General features: G+C 46.9%; 1 protein-coding gene and 1 pseudogene across 2 annotated transcripts in view; one reads left to right on the forward strand and one right to left on the reverse strand.

The window, feature by feature from the left end:
* The window catches only part of SLC12A8 (solute carrier family 12 member 8), a 454,444-nt gene that overhangs the window by 36,666 nt on the left and 397,919 nt on the right, over positions 1–19,859 (forward strand). The window lies entirely within an intron of this gene.
* On the reverse strand, positions 6,660–15,106 carry LOC146857021 (cyclin-D1-binding protein 1 homolog pseudogene; annotated as a pseudogene).

Below are 19,859 nucleotides of genomic sequence, written 5' to 3' on the forward strand. Positions count from 1 at the left end.
AACTGGCAGGTTGGGTGCAGGGCCTGGCCCTACGGTGAATCTACGCTGCACCCAGCCGTTACGGTATAATTTTAGTAAATAATTAAAAGGCCCTAGAAATTCAATAAAAAATACAGTTCAAATACATTTATGGTTGCGATTTAAAACTGAAAAATCACTAACTCTGCAAGCTGTAGATAACTGTGCAAACCATCACTTGCACACCAAATTCAGTTAATGCATGCAAAACATAGTTTCTTCACACAAAACGTAGCATTCATTGTTTGATGTAAACAGGAATCTGCCTATAGCTGAGCCGTACTGCTGTGTCCCAATATTTATTTAGTGTAAAGTAGAGGCCTCCTGCTGTTAGGGAAAAAGTTCCTTAAGGCAAGTAAATCAATGTAAAGACTTAAGGCAACAGTAAATTATGACCATTTTACATGAATAGTAACTAGAACAAACAAGCATTTGCAATGCAATAGGTCTCGCATTTACACGAGTTTAAGCAATTGGCAATGTAAATGACAATGCCTTTTATTTATGTTCAAAAATAAAAAATAAAAGGCATTGTAATTTGCAATGTCAATAGCTCAAACTCGCGTAAATGCGAGACCTATTGCATTGCAAATGCTTGTTTTTTTTAAAGTGAGCAGTTCCAAGACAAGTGTGTGCCTCATAGTTCCACCGGGTTCATCACGTCTTCCCCCCCCCCCCCCGTTGTTCATTTATTTCATTACTGCGTTTTTTATTTACCAAGTGTGAAAATAAATCTTTCAAAGCACTACACAAATGTCCTCTCAGATCTTCAAACCTCAGCCATATGACAGGTTCGTGAATAGTGTAGGTCAAAGGCGTGTAAACTACACTTTTACTAGTCATTTGACATTAGACTTCCATCTCCTGCAATAAAATGTCTTCTTTTATAAAGCGCTTCATCCTGCACTCCTGGCATTTCTAAGAGCTGCGAATTAACAGGTGAAACCGGTATGCCTTTTAATGCGAGAGGATTTGGCATTACCATCTGAGCTGTCAACTTTGGAGCTGAGGTACCAGGTTCGAGTCTCGGCACTGATGCTCAACTTCCTCCGATTCTGGGTAAATCACTTAATCTCCCCGTGCCTAGCACAAAATGAATATGCCATGTGTAATGTAACTGGTGCTCATGTAAAGCGCTCCAATACCTTCAAGTCGACTTTGCGCTATATAAAACTACTAAAAATTGGCGCTCAGTTTCCTGACTGTTAAAGGTGATCGGCTTTGAGTTCCTTACAACGGGATCACTGAGGATGCCAGCAACGAGCGTTTAAATGACTAACCCATTGTGAAGGGGTGCACATGGTTATGGAGTAGTATAAAACGTTACTCAACGAGTGCATAATTGCATAAAATGGTTCATTTGCAAACCTCTCTATTGTGTTGTTCAAAGCATGCATGGAATGTGTACACGTAACTGGATATAGGTTCATCTACACAACTGGTTTGCATTCACTGCACATTCCCGTAGACTGCTTGAAGTGCAAAGTTCTAAAAAGAGACAACCCATTTTTTAATGTTTTAAGAACCATACTGTTCTTTAGCATAAATAGTTGGCAAGGCGTTATTAAGAGTTGGATGATGCTAAAAAAAGGAAGTGCTTAATCCAGAGTAATCTCACGCGACTCCTGTGGTGCAGGGATTTTCCCTGTTGGATTCTGTAGAACTCCCTTTCTGCATATTAATGTACGTGTTTCTTTTTGAGCCTCCAATGGATGCAGTCGAGCAGTATGCCATTAACTGGAAAAAAACAAAAATAAGACATATCCGATCTAATAGACGAAAATGGATGTCTTGACGAAGTAATTAAAGATGAGGATGTTTTTGTTTTTTTAGGTCACATGAGGCCAGGTGTGTTTGTGTCTGTGTGTAATGATGTTGCTCTTGGGAGGTGAGCCTGTCCCTGAAGGTAGAAGGAAAAGGGATTTAAAGCTGCCCCAGAATGGTGTGCGGAAGGCAGCGTGAGATGGCGAAGCCCTTCAGATAAGAGCTGCATGCCCAGTCACAGGACAGGGCACCGCGGGGGGGGGGGGTTGGGAGGGGCATGGCGGCGACCGTAAACACTTCACGGGTGCGGCCAGGGTATCAACCCCTGTGGGCCCCAGCAGCCACAACAACCTAACTGATTTGTGAAAAGATGTCAAAGGAGGAGGGGAGGGACAGGCAACAGGGAGGTCATTCCGAAGCGCTTTTAACGTGATAGCCGTGTTAAACCAGACCGCAGCCACCAGTGACAAAGAGACGAAAACAAGACAGATAACTTTCAACTAACATAGGGTGTTTTTAGACAAAACGAGATATTGGTGCATGTTCAAATTGCATTCGAAAAACATGACTCCAGATTACGTGATGAGACGGGCGGGCGGAGGGTCTAGCAGCAGTCACAGGACAGTGCACCGACCGTAAACACTTCATGGGTGCTGCCAAAACGTGTGGGCCTTAAACATGTTGGCAGTAAAAAAAAATAAAAAAGCCATTAATCAAGCAGGATGGCTCTGTCTCCCTTCACGCCCAGGGAGGAGGGAGATGCGAGCAGAGCATCAAAGGGCTGGGTGAGAAGGGAGGGGGGAATGCAAGGGTCAAAGTGGCGAAAGTGAAAGTAATCGAGCAGAGCATCAAAGGGCTCGGTGAGAAGGGAGGGGGGAATGCAATGAGCAGAGGAGCAGCTGTGCATGTGCATGTGATCGTGCACTCAAGGTTTAGGCCAGCCAAAAGACTGTGGGTAGCACTTTGAAAATACTACATACAAAATGTCTCTTCAAACCTTTGGCTCGCGAGACCTAAAAAGGAAAAAGAAAGAACCAATTCTAATACTGTTTTTTTTATCCAAAAGTACAAAATATGTTTTTATTAATAATATTTAATACAGTAACTTAGCCCATTCATACTGTCTCAATCGTATCATCATACACACCATACCACAAAATAACTCAATTAAAAACTTTGTCATAATAGTGACAACAGTAATGTGTTGATACAGAACGTCTTGATACATACAATTGTTAATTAATTTTTCTCATATGTATTTAGGGCAAAACATTGCGGCACAAATTCAATTGACAGTTGTTGTATTCAAATGTTGAATCAGCTTTAGCCCAAAAGTTACTCCCTGGAGCGATGATTCCTGATCCCTTTCATTGAAAGGCTGCCTTGTGGCCGGCTGTTCTCCCTGACAGGGAGTTGATTGCTGCACTCTCTACCACCTTCTGGGCCGCCAGCCAGACTGATACAATTTTTACATGACCCTGTGCTTTTGTTCTGCTCACTAGCAAGGCAAGTATTGTACTGTAAATCTGTGTATGCTTGTAAAGCCCTGGAACTACTCAGAACTATAATTCAACAGGGTTATGGTGCGAATCTTTAAGACATTTGGCAAATTCCCAATTTTGTCTGTCAGTGCAGAAAGAAGTGTAGTAATCATGGCTGAAGTGGATATTTTACAAGAGTTTGCAAGACTAGTGTTAAGAAAATGAAGGTTTGTATGGTAAGGGAGGAAGAAGAACAGTTTAATGCTGTATGTTCACATTAACAAGTTCTGTGAGTAAGCAATACAAATTAAGATTTGTCGTATTTTTTTGTATTTTGTAAAATTATGTTTTCTCAAGGAAAAGGTTTGACCGAATTTGGTGTGCAAAGGAACTACTTTCTCACAGTGGCACAGTCACCTCTTATGCAGATCAAATATATGAATTTGCTAGCTAGTTTGAACCTCATATAATTTATGGGTAAGTTGGTGTATGGGAAGGTGTGTTTTTCAGAAAAAAGAAATACATGTTTAGATTGTTATATTACTGTGTTGGCACTGTGGAAGACTGTGCATGTTTAGGTAGAATGGGTTGAGAGTGGAAAAGATGAGAAGTCAGACACGTGGAATGTATGAAAGTATCTTCAAAGAAGATTGTAGGAAGATAGAATCAGAAAAATGATAAAGTGCTGTGAGGTATTTGAAGAGAAATTGGGGGGGAGACCTCAAAGCTACCAAACTTTATTAAATTAGAGAATGGTGTACAACAAGTTAAGCATAAAATGTGCAGCTTGCCGTTAGAGGTAAGGGCGAAGCTCACATGGAGAAGTGTGCAGCGAAAACATCTTAGAACCAGTTAAATCATCTATGTAGACATTTCCAACTGTAGTTTAGCACAAGAAACTAAATACATTTATTGCATACCTATACAGATTTAAGAAGCTTGAAAGAAGCAGCTTGGTTGGATTGTCAGTTGTGTTTCAGTTTCACTTGAAGGAGAATGTTCTATTTAACAAGATAAGTGATATTCTGATAGTCAAAGAAGTTTTTATTTGTGGCAAGAATGTACGTGAACATAGTTAGAGACTGGAAAATGTGCTAGAAATAGTTATAGAAATTGGTTTCAAGTGTAGCAGGGACCAGTAAAAATTTAGTATGTCCCAAAGTGATCAGTTTCACAGACATTGTCACATCTTAAACTATAAAACCTGAAAAAGCTTGATTAAGGCGGTAAGGGAGTCACCAGAACCAGATAACAGAGATGGTGGATAATCTTTTGTTGATTTTGTGAGTGTAGCCCAAAATTTGTATGTAATTTTTGGATGAAAAGTTGGAGCCATTAACAAAACTCTTAAAGAAAAGTATGGTATTGGAGCTGGGGGGAGCAAACAGAAGCTTTATGTAATATTAAAGAGGTGTTAGCCCGAGCACCAATTTTGAGCAGGTTTGATTCAAGTGAATATGGTTGTGTGACGGAACCACGCATGCCATTACCACACATGCCGGTTCAACGGGGTCTTAACCACACTTGTCTTAACCATGCATATGTCTTTACCACACATGTCTTTACAATGAAATATGCGATGTTAAGGCATATTGGGCAAAGGCCTATGCATGGTTAAAACTTACCTATATACTCCGACCCCTGACCCCAGCCACCCGCCCAGAGCCCTAAAACGCCCCAGGACAAAAATCTACCCCAGCCCTAAAACATCCCCCAAGCCCAAAAAACTAACCCGATCTCTGGTCCCCGCCCTGAGCCCTAAAACTGCCCCCAGGCCGAAATAAAATCCCCTTTCCTCCCCGCCCTTAGACCTAAAAGTATCCCCCTCCCTCCTGAAAACGAGCCCCCTCCCTCCGAGCCCTAAAAACTTCCCCGACCCCCCAGCCCTAAAAACTTCCCATGAGCCCCCATTCCTGAAAACTACCCCCAACCCTTAAAAACTACCCCTCCCCCCAAAACCCAGCCCCTGCCCCACTTACCTTACTGCGTCCGCTCCCAATCCTGCCTCTTTCTGGACCCACCCGTTCCAGAAATCTAGACCGCGCATAAGCCTTAACCATGCGTGGTTAAGGCATATGCATGGTTAAGGCAGTCTTCATTGCGCTTGCATTGTTCGGGAACGCGTGGCTGAGGCCGTGCTGTTACGGCTGTTTCCCAGCGAGGTTGTTTGCATCGCTGTTCTTGTGCATAGATTATTCAGAAGTTAAAGTCAAGTATCGGGGAAGAGGTTTATTTTGGGACCGTTTATAAGTCATCTTTAGGGGTTCAAATTTACATTCTACGAAGGCTCTGGCAAGGATAGATTAAATTCTAAAGTGACAGTACAATTTGATGTAGAGTATATGGCTAGAAATAGGAACAAGAGGACTAATTGCATGTTCAAATGAGTGGGTGAAGGAAATGTAGAAAGATACATTTCTGAACAATGTAACATATTGTATACTTTCCATTGCTGGCCAGGCGATAGAAACCTGAACAACAATGTGACATATTATATATACAAATAGCATATGGGGTGACGAAAGAGGAGGTTATATCATTCATATTAGTTGTCAGGCCTGGATAAACAAGTGGAATTGTGGTTTGAGAAATTTGTAGATTGAATGGAAAAGGTTTGATTAGTAGGATAGTCTTCACTTAACAAAGTCTCAATTATAAATAGCAGTTCAATGGAAGTGGATTCAACTGGGAACACAATGGAAGTGGATTCAACTGGGAACATGGTAAGAAACAAATTTATAAGTAGTTTGTGGTCGAGGGAACTTTGAGGGAGAAAAAATACTAGATATGAGAATGCAGTAGAAGAGAAAGGTAAGGCAAATGAAAGGGGCCAGGAGATAGAACAGTGAATCAGAACACTGCAAAACTGCTGTTCATTTAATAAATGTGTGTCTGTATTGTAGAACATTTCAACCTCCACCACAAGGGAGAGGTTTATATGGCAGGAAATCTATCACCAGTCGCTCATTCAGGTTTTCTTGAAGAGAGTACAGGTTCTGCCTCAGAAAATATCCACTTTGTACTCCAGTCTGGCAGTTTGGAAGTTCCTTAACTTTTCCAACAGAGCAAAAGATCCAAATCAGAGTTGTGGCCATGGTGGGCTAATCGTTATGTTCTCTTGGCCGCAACCAGTAGAGGTGGTAGTACAACAGGTGCAGCCGGAGGAGATGGTAGTATCCACGAGAACAGCTAGGACTTGCATTCTCCTGAGATAATGGTTAGCCAAAAGTAGGCAAAATGTAGGCTACTTAAGCACACAGGTAGTAAATGCATCCGAGGACATTTGCAAACACATTCTCTTGCCCTACTCCAGACTTCGCCCTCCTCCTGAGTGTCTGCAGAAAGCAACTATTTGTAGTCCAAGTCCAAAGAAGCCTTTGACATCTATTAGGGGATTGCTAAAGGGCATGTTGGGTCAAATCCTTTATTCTGTTCATGTTATGATCCACAGCGCCATCAAGGAACTTAACCCACCCAGCCTCTGACTGAGGACAAAAGTGACTTGCCTTTGTGATTTCCAAGAATTTCTTTAACACGGAGGCCACTTTGGCAGCATTAAGACGCACAGGTAGCTGGTTCATTAGCAATATCTGCAAGGTCGTCCAAATGAGCCACGTGTTCTTGGGTGTCTGCCTCCCCGTGGGCCTTGAGTGCTGTAATCACTTTCTTAAGACATGCTTTAGAGGCCTTCATCATTCCCATACAGGGCGCATGGATTTGTCGATCCGCCTCAGACCACCCTGTAGGGAGATGGACCTTCTCAACAGCTTTGGGTTCTCACCCCTCATCTGCATCAGCCATCTGAGGGGCCTGTGGTCTGTCTGAACCCGGAAGTGAGACCCAAACAAGTAGGGTCTTAGCTTCTTCAATGCCCAGACCACAGCAAAAGCTTCTCGCTCAATTGCACTCCTCCTCTGTTCCCGTGGCAGTAACCTCCTATTGATGAAGGCTACAGGTTGGTCCCAGCCCTCCTCAGTCATCTGTGAGAGAACAGCCCCTACACCATGCTCTGAAGCGTCTGTTTGCACTAGAAATTCCTTGGAGAAATCAGGGGCCAGGAGCACGGGTGCCGTGCACATGGCAGTCTTCAGGGTGTCAAAAGCTTTCTGACAGGTGTCAGTCCAGATCACCTTCCTGGGCTGCTTCTTAGAAGTCAGCTCTGTCAAGGGTGCAACAATGCTGCCATACCCCTTGACAAACCTCCTGTAGTACCGTGTGAGTCCTAAGAAGGCTCTCACTGCAGTTTGGGTTTTGGGGGGCTCCCAAGCCAGGATGGTTTCAATCTTGGGTTGCAGGGGTGCCACCTTGCTGCTCCCCACTTGGTGTCCCAAGTACACCACTGAACCCTGCCCGATCTGACAATTGCTTGCCTTGATCGTGAGGCCTGCCTTGCGCAGTGCCATCAACACTTCCCAGAGGTGGCGCAGGTGTTCTGCCCATGTACCACTGAACACTGCATTGTCCTCCAGGTAGGCGGCGCTGAACTCAGTCAGCCCGGCCAACACCTGGTTGACCAACCTCTGGAAGGTGGCAGGGGCATTCTTCATCCCAAAGGGCATAACCCGGAACTGGAAATGCCCATCTGGTGTGGAGAATGCCGAACTCTCTTTGGCCCCATCAGTCAAGGCGATCTGCCAGTACCCAGACGTCAAATCAAACGTGCTGAGGAACTGGGCAGCCCCTAACCGATCAATGAGCTCATCAGCTCTGGGGATGGGGTGCGCGTCAGTCTTGGTGACTGAACTGAGTCCTCTGTAGTCCACACAGAACCGGAGTTCAGGTGTGGCTCCAGGCGCTGCAGCCATTGGGACCAAGACCACTGGGCTGGCCCAAGGACTGCTGGAGGACTCAACCACTCCAAGAGCAAGCATCTTTGAGACCTCCTCTTTGATGCAGGCTCTGACCCTGTCAGTTACTCTGTAAGCCTTGTGCTTTACAGGCAAGCTGTCTCCTGTGTCCACATTATGGACGCACCAATCTGTGACACCAGGAACCAGGGAGAACAGATCAGGAAACTGCCCCAGCAATTGGCGGCAGTCATTCTGTTGTTCAGGAGTCAGGGTGGGTGAGAGGTTAACTCTGTCCACTGACCCATCTCGCTCTGAGGCTACCAAGAGGTCAGGAAGAGGCTCGGTCTCCTCCTCCATCCCATCATCGGTTGCCAAGAGCATGCCCACTTCGGACCTCTCCAAGTGGGGCTTAAGGCGGTTAACATGTAGGACCCTCAAGGGGTTCCTGGGAGACTGCATGTTCACCAAGTAGGTGACAGGACTCTTGCGCTCCACAACTTCAAATGGGCCTGTCCACTTATCCTGAAGTGCACAAGGCTCCACTGGGGCCAAGACCCACACCTTTTGTCGTGGTTGAAGCTCTACCAGAGTGGCATTCAGGTCGTACCACCGCTTCATCTCTTCCTGGCTGGCTTCCAGATTTGCCTCAGCAAGTTGCCTGAATCGCCTAGTCTGGTTTCTGAAGGCCAGCATGTAACTGTATACATTCTGGGGAGGTTTCCTGGGAGATTGCTCCCAGCCTTCCTTAACCAGACTCAGAGGTCCTCTCACTGGGTGGCCATACAGGAGCTCAAAGGGGCTGAACCCTAGAGACTTTTGTGGCACCTCACGGTATGCAAAGAGAAGGCATGGCAAGAGGACATCCCACTTACACCTCATGGGTTCTTCCAGACCCATAATCATGCCCTTCAGGGTTCGGTTGAATCTCTCAACCAACCCATTTCCTTGGGGGTGGTAATGGGTGGTGAACTTGTAGGTTACACCACACTCTTGCCAAAAGAATTTCATATACTTGGATATGAAATTGGTGCCCCTGTCAGACACCACCTCTAGAGGGAATCCTACTCTGGAGAAAATTCCCACCAGTGCCCGTCCCACCACGGGGGCCGTCACTGTCCTCAGAGGGATGGCTTCAGGGTACCGGGTGGCATGATCCACCAGGACCAGGATGAACCTGTTGCCCATGGGTGTCTCGGGGTCCAGAGGCCCCACAATGTCAATTCCCACTCACTGGAATGGTGTACTGACCACAGGGAAGGGCTGAAGAGGAGCCTTCTGCTTCCTCCCACTCTTCCCACTTGCCTGGCAAGTTTGGCATGACCTACAATGAACATCTGAGCTCCTGTGCATTTGGGGCCAATAAAAGTGGGTGACAAGCATGTCACAGGTCTTGTCCATCCCCAAATGTCCTGCTAAGGGCACATCGTGAGCCAGCCCCAGTAGGAAGGCTCTGAACTTCTGGGGTACCACCAGCGCACTGGCTGACCCAGGTTCAGCAACCTTAGGCTCTGAATACAGGAGGTCATTCTCCCAGTAAATGAAATGTGTACCGGACTGATCACCATTGGCCTGGTCTGCAGCCTGCTGCCGCAGACCAACAAGAGAAGGGCATTATTTCTGCTCCCTGCAGAATTCTTCCCTGGAGGGGCCCCCTTCCTGCTGCCAATGGGTCAGCTCAGGCACGTCCCCCAGTTCAGCAATCTGTTCCCCGGTAGGCTCCAGGGCATCCTCCTCAAGGTCTGCTCCCTCCTGGGCCGTGGGAACTTCAGGGGCCAGTTTACCGCGCTCCCCATGCCTTCCTTCTACGGCCTGTTCCTGGGCCTCTCCCTCAGGCTCCAGGACCTCTTGAGCACCCCTACTGGCTGCCATTGACCGGGTAGTCACGCACGCCCAGTCAGGTAAACCCACCATCTTCAGGTGAGTCGTCTTCTCCACCTTTTCCCAAGGGGAGCTCTCCAAGTCATTTCCTAGCAAACAATCCACAGGCATGGCAGTCCTCACAGCAACCTGTAGAGTACCAGATACCGCCCCCCACTCAAAGGGAATCTGAGCCATTGGACACTGGCTCTCCAAGTTATCAGCATTGACAACCCGGCAGTATGCATGGGGTACAACCTGCTCTTGAGACACCAGGTGCTGCCGGACGGCAGTCACACTGGCTTCTGTGTCTCTAAGAGCCTTGGCCTTCCTTCCGTTGATGGTCACTATCTGCCCATATTTCTTAGTGTTGGAGGGTAGGTAGTTTTCAGGGACCATTGCACTGTCTCCTAATGAGACTAGGGACATCTGAACTTGCTCCCACCCCTCTTGGACTTCTCCCTCTTCCCCAAGGGCTATACTAGCCACCTGCCTGGGGTGAGCACCAGGGGGTGCTGGTTTAATAAAAAAACGACACTTGGGATTACTGGCAACATGACCTACTTCACCACATTTGTAACATTTTATGGGCCCTCCTTGAACAGAGTTACCTGTCTGGTCCCCGGTCTCCCTCTGGGGTGGGGGGGCGGAGAACCTTTCCCTTGGTTCCCTGGGGGATTACTTTGGGGCCCTCTTTGGAACCCCTTCTGTTTAGCCCTGTCCCCCCCATTCTTCTGCTGGGGACCCTGCCCTCCCCTGGTGGAGTCTCCCACGTGACCCTTGTGGACCCTGGTGCTGACCCAGCGGTCTGCCTCCTCAGCCAGCCTCCTAGGATTAGTCAGCTTGCTATCAATCAGGTGCTGGCGTAGCTCAGGAAAACAATTACTGGACAAGTGCTCCCATGCCATTAAATCAAAGAGACCCTGAAAATCATTCACTTTGCTACCCTTTACCCAACCATCCAGTGCTCTGCAAAATAATGTTACATATTCAACATAGGTACTTCCAGGAATCTTTGTACACCCCCTGAATCTCTGCCTATATAATTCAGGAGTTAGCCCATACCGGGTCATCAAAGCTTCTTTCATGTGGGGATAGGAGTTATAATCTTTGGATGGTAAATCTAGCAGGGTATCCCGTCCCTCACCAAGGAACCGCCCCCACAACCCTGCTCCCCAATCTCGCACAGGGACCCGGTGGGAGGACATTGCTACCTCATAGGCCTTGAACCACTGCCCTATGTCATCCCCCTTAAAATATTCCTTCACCACATCTTTTGGCATGTACACCCTTGACTCTACCTGTACCGGCGTTGTGCTGCCACCAGAAGGAGTATTGTCCAAACTTTTGCCTTTCAACTCCAACTCCTTCAATTTCATCTCATGTTCCATTTGGATCATTTTCTCTTCCATTGCCAACCTTTGGCTTTCCATTGCTAATCTTTGTTTCTCCATTTCCATCTGTCCATTGAGTTTTGCCATCTCTACTTCATGTGCCCTGGTTGCTGCCCCGTCTACCAACTCCTCTGGTGACAGGACTCTGCCAACCTCATGGATGCTGTCTGGGGGTACAATCTCCCCTCTATTCTCTGGTGCTCTTGACTCAATCCAGGCCCTCAGCGCCTTTAGGTAATGAGCCCTGGTTCTACATCCGCTTTTGGGAACTTCAAATTTTTCACAGAAGCCCTTCATCTGTGGTACTGTGTAGCTTTCTAGTTTCTCTTCTTCCCAATCTACTTCTTCTATTTCACTTCCCTCAGAGACGATGGATGCTGCCTTCCCTACAGACTTTGGGCCCGGCATGACTTTTCACAAAGATGGATATCTTCTTAAAAAAAACAAAAAAATTGACGGTATGTGGCTACGTTATAGGTCTGCTCTCACTATGTGGTGATCAAATAATCACTGTACACAAATCACAAATGCAAATTCGAAATCCTCACCGCTGCCACCAATGTTAGATTTGGGGGTCTCTGGTTGGCACAGGTGGGCACTTGTGACAAGCAGGGACCCTCTCCTCTAGGCAGGATAAGGGGATCACCCTTTCAAATAACCCCTGCTCACCCGTTAGGTAGTGTGGCGCAAGCAGACAAGGCTAATCTCTGGGCGTCATAGGCTAAGCATTTGTAAGGTATATACAGTAAACCAAATGACCCCACCACAAATGGACACCAGGCTGTGTTTTATATCAAAATATGTAACCTTTATATAAAAATATACTTTCTTAGGCAGGCTTATATGCAAGACCATAAATAATGTATTTCTCTTTTTGGGGGGGGGGCACACAATACCTTTGTTATGCGGGGATGTGTGGTTTCCTTAAGTAGGGTCTCTAGTTCGTGGACAGTGCTCTGAAGAGGCCCCCAACTCGTCCTGCTCGTGACTGTAGGTTTCTTCTTCTTTAAGGAGGAGGGGGTGCGAAAGTGGTGCTTTGGCGCTCGTGCGCGTCGTCCCGATGGAGCGGGATGGGAGCCAATTGCCACAATCACCCGGGCGGAGCTCTCCTACGGAGGGACTCTCGGGTCCGGGGAGCACAAGGCAGAGGTCCAGTCTTTCAAGAGGCGGCAATACGGCACGGGGCGGCCTGTACCCAATGTACAGTGCGGCTCCCTTCGTGCGGCGCGGCCTCGGTGGCAAAGGGGGTGAGTAGTGCACTTCCGCGTACTGCGCGGACTGGCAGGTCCGCTGTGGTGGTATGCTTCAGGCGCATGGTGCGGATTCTCAGGTCCGCTGTGGTGGTACGCTTCAGGGTACGGTGCGCACTTTCAGGTCCGCTGTGGTGGTACGCTTCAGGGTACGGTGGGCACTTGCCGGTCAGCTGCGGACCGTATGCTTCAGGGTACGGTGCGCACTTTCAGGTCCTCTGTGGTGGTATGCTTCAGGGTACGGTGCGCACTTGCCGGTCAGCTGCGGGCCGTACGCTTCAGGGTACGGTGTGGACGTTCAGGTCCGCTGTTGTGGTACGCTTCAGGGTACGGTGCGCACTTGCCGGTCAGCTGCGGGCCGTACGCTTCAGGGTATGGTGCAGACTCTCAGGTCCGCTGTGGGCAGTACGCTTCAGGGTACGGTGCGCACTTGTAGGTCAGCTGCGGGCCGTACGCTTCAGGGTACAGTGCGGATTCTCAGGTCCGCTGTGGGCAGTACGCTTCAGGGTACGGTGAGGACTCTCAGGTCCACTGTGGGCAGTACGCTTCGGGGTACGATGCGCACTTGCAGGTCAGCTGCGGGCCGTACGCTTCAGGGTACGGTGCAGACTTTCAGGTCCCTCCCCCCAGTGGGGATACGGCGGCCAGTACGGTGCACTCGTCAACAGGAGGGCGAAGCGGGTGGGACAGCCCAGCGACACGGTGCGGACACGGCTCATTGGCAGAGCGGGTCACACGGGGCGGGCAGGCACAGGTCGGCTTCGCGGCAGTCCGGCGTCACAAGGTGGCACTTGGGGCGGCTCCAGCAGTAGGGGGAGATGTCCGCGCTGTCCTCGCGGCTTCAGCAGTTTCTTCGTAATTTCACCAGCAGGAACTCTTCTTTAGGAGCAGGGCTCCTGCCTTTACACCCAGTTTATTTTGTGTTTGCAGGCCAGGGGGCCTGAGCCTGGCTTCGCCCAGTTTGTGGAGCATTTTGTTGTCGTTTCTTTGAAGGTGCAGGGCAGGGACACCAGACGCTCCGCAGGAGGTAGAGCCAGCAGCGAGGTGACAGAGCACAGCCCTATTCAGAGTCAAGGGGCACTCCTCCCACCTATCCTGGGGGTAATCCCTTTATTCACCATCTGGCAGCCCAGACTGTCCCCTGGAATCCCCCAGCCCTGCCACTCACAGAAACCAGACAGCAGATACACATCCTAGCAGAGGCGGGCTGAACAATCAGGCAAGCAAATGCTAACTTTCTAAAAGTAGCATTTGCGAACACAGGATATTAAAATAAACTTTACTAAAAGGAGTATTTTATTGTTCAGGCATACTAAACTTGACTTTCTACCATGTTCCCTGAGCCTGCTGGGATTATAGAGTGTGATAATTCCAGCAGCCCATTCTGGCCTATGAGAACAGGTAGCCTTACAATAGTGAAAAACGAAAATGGCTGTAATTCACTATTAGGACATGCCACACATATCAGGGCTTGTCCTACCTTATGCTTACAATGCACCCTGCCCTTGGGCCTACCATAGGGGTGACTCACATGAAGTAAAGGGAAGGTTTTAGGGGCTGGCAAGTGTGTGCACTTGCCCAGCTAGCAGGACAGTACCAGACTGTACGCAGGTTCTGCAATGACAGACCGTAGACATATTTTAAAAGGCTGCTTCTGTGGGTGGCGCAACCAGCGCGGCAGGCCCACTAGCAGCTTTTGTATTTAGAAGCCCTGGCACTCATGGTGCATTTTACTGGGGGCTGACAGTAAACCAAATAAGCCAATCATGGAAATCAATTACGGGTACACTTTTCATAGGGAGCACTTGCACTGTGGCACTGATTGGCAGTGGCACAGTGCCCTGAGCAGCTAACACCAGCAAAACATCTGAGGCACATCGGCAAAAAGTGGGAGGGAGACTCACCCCAAGGTGCCAGGTCTAACACCACCGAACTCCCAACTCTTTATCTTCTAAAATATCTGCAAAGGGATCTGTATCATCCTCCAGAGCCTATCCCATCTCTTCTAGAGCATCCTTCCTAATCCCAAGATACGAAGTGAGTACTGCCAGCACTGCTGCTTGATTATCTCTAGGTAGATTGATCACCAACTCGCACGCCTCCCACACTATACCAGTAGACATCAACTGCTCCCAAGAAATACTCTCTAATGGCATTTTGAGGATCACTTCTGTCAGCTGGATGGTTCCATCCACCACTTCTGCTGTGGCATCTCGCACAGTCTTGTGCAGAGTCATACCTTGACTCTTTGGAAGTCGATAAAATGTAGAGGCAGCTGCAAGGACTGCATTCTGGAGACCATCACTCAATTTCTGACATTCCTCAGCAGATGGCATTGGAGGGCTGGAGAAAGCCAGGCTCAGTTTTGTAGCTTCATGAGATGTTGCCTTGAATGTCTGACCCAACAAATCCTAGAAGTGCTTCTGATCAAATTCATCACAGCTCTCCCTAGAATCTCCTTCTCGCAGATTTTTCAGTATGCTACGCAGGGTCTCTGCCTGGCCCCGCAGCACAGACAGGGCGCTTGTCATGGTCCCAACCGCTGCCTCCATTACTGTACCCTAAAGAAGCAGTTGAAATTTATGAATTGTGGTTAAATTATTCATCAGTGCTCTCTATTTCAACAACTGACTTTGCATTTAAAATACCAGTGTAAGATTATTGTATTCAAGTTATTATCTTGAATAGTTAGGGTCTTCTTACAAGTTTGGTGGTCCTCTTGTAGGCCCGCTGCGCCCACAGGAGGACTGCCAAGCCCATCACGCGTCCACCCGATTACAAGTGTAATCTAGGGCGGACAGGCGGTGATATGACGGTCTCACGGTGGTGGCTGTATCAGAGTCATAGGAGAGCTTTAACAGTAGACTGCCACCATGACAGTGCCTGCAGCACGTTCCTGCATGGTGTGGTGTGCATGCCACACTGTGCAGGAATGGGGGTGCAATGCCACAGAGGGGCACAACATGTGCCCCCACATGCACTCCCAGATCCAGGTGAGGGCACTGTTAGGGCCCTCTTAGTTGCCTTTCCGCCTCCCTTTTCATTTCGGGTTCACAGTCATGAAGAGGGCTGTGGAAAGCCAATTCGTAACATGCTTAGGGGTGCTGGCATCGGCACTGCCAACATATTGAGGCTGGTTGCAGACCGCCGAAACAGCAGAATCCTTGATCCCGGAGGAGCCGGCAGTCTGGTGGCGGTCCAACCGCCACACTTAGAATACTACTGGAGAACCTGCAGTGGTGGCAATGGTCAGACTGTCACCGTGAGTACAGTGGTCCTGAGAACTGCCATACTCGTAATAAGGCCCTTACTGTGGAAATCTGATTTTAGGTATGTAAAGACAGTGCATGATAAAGATTTTCTTCTCAGAGCTTACTTTGTTATAGTAGGAAATAGGGATAGTAAAAACTTTACTGCTATATATTTTCCTTCCCCCATCAGAGGCATTAGGCGCAGCATTGCAGACTGGTGGACGTATTTGGGTGCAGACAAGGGGAGAAAAAGTGCCCTAAGCATGCATGTGGAATCGCGGCTATGCATTTCTCCTTTGTGACTGCACTGTGGCCATCATTAAATGGCTCAGTAGCTAGATATCAGGAAGGAAAGACCTTAGGCTCAATTCCACTCCATGTGGAAGTGAACCAATTATGGAAAATAAACCTACTGCGAAACTGAATGACTGAAATCACAATCCAACTTCACAGGCAGAACTAAATAAAAAAGATAAAATAAAATAAAAGGAATCCTCAGGGTCTAGACACCACTTCCCAGCCATATGGCACTTACCGGAAAGAACAAGCATTGGCAGTGCCAATAGCTCTCTCCGCATATTGGAGTTAAGTATATAAAAAGTATAAAAGTGCAGTGGTAGCAAAACAAAAAACAAACCCCGACAACGTCAACAGAAAAGAAAAAAATAAATGATCTACGGTATTTTTTAATAACACGCAATGACTAATATTAGTAAAATAAAATGCTTCGTGGTTTTTCAATATTATTTTTAAGTTTGACTGTTTGGTATAGTTTAATTAATCACACCAACAGACACAGCTTTAACTGGGCTGTGTCCTGCCGGTGCTCACCATTGTTAGTTCTAAAAAGCTGGTGCCGAAACAACTGCATATGCACTGCGATTTACTTCCAGCCACACCTTACATGACTCCGGCATCTCTGCCCATGCCCTCTGACAAAACGGAAAACAAACCCCGACGACGTGAACAGAAAAGGAAAAAAAAATCATCTACAGTATTTTTTAATAACACACAATGCTTAATATTACTAAAATAAAATGCTCCTAATTTTTTTAATATCATTTTTAAGTTTGAGTATTTGATATAGTTGCATTAATGAGCTCAAGAGAACCAGCTTTAATTGGTCTGGGTCCTGCCAGTGCTCACCATCATTAGCTATAAAAAGCTGGTGCCAAAACAAGTGCATATGCACTGCGATTTACTTCCAGCCACACCTTACATGACTTCAGCATCTCTGCCCATGTCCGCTGGCAAAAAAGAAAACAAACCCCGACAAGGTCAATAGAAAATGAAACAAAAATGCTCTAACATATTTTTTAATAACAGCAGCTTTAATTGGCCCGGGTCCTGCCGGTACTCACCATCATTAGCTCTAAAAAGTTCGTATGCACTGCGATTTACTTCCAGCCACACCTTACATGACTCCAGCATCTCTGCCCATGTCCGCTGGCAAAACGGAAAACAAACCCCGACAACATCAACAGAAAAAGAAACTAAAAATGCTCTACCGTATTTTTTAATAACACCAGCTTTAATTGGCCCGGGTCCTGCCGAGGCTCACCATCCTTAACTCTAAAAAGTGCATATGCACTGCGATTTACTTCCAGCCACACCTTACATGACTCCAGCATCTCTGCCCATGTCTGCTGACAAAACGGAAAACAAACCCCGACAATGTCAACAGAAAAAGAAACTAAAAATGCTTTAACTTATTTTTTAATAACACCAGCTTTAATTGGCCCGGGTCCTGCCGGTACTCACCATCGTTAGCTCTAAAAAGCTGGTGCCGAAACAAGTGCATATGCACTGCGATTTACTTCCAGCCACACCTTACATGACTCCAGCATCTCTGCCCATGTCTGCTGGCAAAACGGAAAACAAACCCCAACAACTTCAACAGAAAAGGAAAAAAAAATCATCTACAGTATTTTTTAATAACACCAGCTTTAATTGGCCCGGGTCCTGCTGGTGCTCACCATCGTTGGCTCTAAAAAGCTGGTGCCGAAACAAGTGCATATGCAATGCGATTTACTTTCAGCCACACCTTACATGACTCCAGCATCTCTGCCCATGTCCACTGGCAAACAGAAAACAAACCCCGACAAGGTCAACAGAAAAGGAAACAAAAATGCTCTAACATATTTTTTAATAACACCAGCTTTAATGGGCCCGGGTCCTGCCGGTGCTCACCATCGTTAGCTCTAAAAAGTGGATATGTACTGCGATTTACTTCCAGCCACACCTTATGACTCCAGCATCTCTGCCCATGTCTGCTGGCAAAACGGAAAACAAACCCCGACAACGTCAACAGAACAAGAAACTAAAAATGCTCTAACTTATTTTTTAATAACACCAGCTTTAATTGGCCCGGGTCCTGCCGGTGCTCACCATCGTTAGCTCTAAAAAGCTGGTGCCCAAACAAGTGCATATGCACTGCGATTTACTTCGAGCCACACCTTACATGACTCCAGCATCCCTGTCCATGTCTGCTTGCAAAACGGAAAACAAACCCGACAACATCAACAAAAAAGCAAACTATAAATGCTCTAACTTATTTTTTAATAACACCAGCTTTAATTGGCCCGGGTCCTGCCCGGGCTCACCATCGTTAACTCTAAAAAGTGCATATGCACTGCGATTTACTTCCAGCCACACCTTACTTGACTCCAGCATCTCTGCCCATGTCTGCTGACAAAACGGAAAACAACCCCCGACAACGTCAACAGAAAAAGAAACTAAAAATGCTCTTATTTATTTTTTAATACCACCAGCTTTAATTGGCCCGGGTCCTGCCGGTGCTTACCATCGTTAGCTCGAAAAAGCTGGTGCCGAAACAAGTGCATATGCACTGCGATTTACTTCCAGCCACACCTTACATGACTCCAGCATCTCTGCCCATGTCCGCTGGCAAAACGGAAAACAAACCCCAACAACTTCAACAGAAAAGGAAACTAAAAACGCTCTACCGTATTATTTAATTAATAACACGCAATGTTTAATATTAGTGAAATTAAATGCTCCATGGTTTTTTAATATCATTTTTAAGTTTGACTGTTGGAATAAAAGTCATACTGTAGTTACCATCAGGCTAATTCATAACAGATGCATGTTAAAACATAAACAAAGGCACAGGGCTTTTTTAGCTCGGAACTGAAGTGAAACTGCAGTTAAGATAAGGATAATTGCTAACAGATGCACGCTGAAACAGAAACAAAGCCACAGAGCTTCTTTAGGTCAGAATGGAAGTCAGACTGCAGTTACGATAAAGATAATTGATAACAGATGCACGTCTCTGTAAACAGGGGCCATCACATGCTACACAGTGTGATGGCCAAACTAAATACTCACTAAGTGAAATCGCCAGAAGGAGAGAAGGGAGGGACTTTTACAACCCAACACCAATACAAAGGCTACATTTTTGAATGGCACAGCCAACAGCCAATAGAAAGCAGTTCATTTTTTAAGACACATAGAATACAATACAACATGTCTTGCAGACAGTGCAAGCGCTGTCTAGGCTCGACCTAAAAAGGGATGTTGAACAATTAAAGTGAATGGAAGCAAGCATTTCCTGTATGGTTCGGCATGAACACAGGTGCTTTGCTTCAGTTAAAAAATTCAGGTTTCAGTTTGTGCTTTATTTTTTTTCATGTTGCAGCTGCTAAAAATGGCACTATAGCTGGAAATTGGTTCGGGCAGCCTTTGACTCGCTCCACTCAAGGCAGAAGTGCATTGAAAATTGGAAAATAAACCAACTTCCAAGCAGTGCTGTGGTGCTCCTCTACTGGTTACTCTGGCTATGCATGCCGGTCTGCTGCAAAAGCACGAAGATGTTTTGTTTTGAGAGATGTAGATTCGGGAAAATGACTGACCACAATTTATGATTTAAGCAGGTCAAAATTGGTCCAGAGACATATGCACCATAGGTTACAGCTGTGGTGTCATTGAACCTTTAAACCATGAAAGTTCTGTAGCTTTAAGAGGATGGTTTTGACTCTTTGGAATTCAGCACGATAAGCTTCAGCCAAAAAATGCACCTCGGGGACCTAGAGCA

This window comes from Triturus cristatus, chromosome 3_2 (genome assembly GCF_964204655.1).
Source record: "Triturus cristatus chromosome 3_2, aTriCri1.1, whole genome shotgun sequence".
Classification (NCBI taxonomy): domain Eukaryota; kingdom Metazoa; phylum Chordata; class Amphibia; order Caudata; family Salamandridae; genus Triturus; species Triturus cristatus.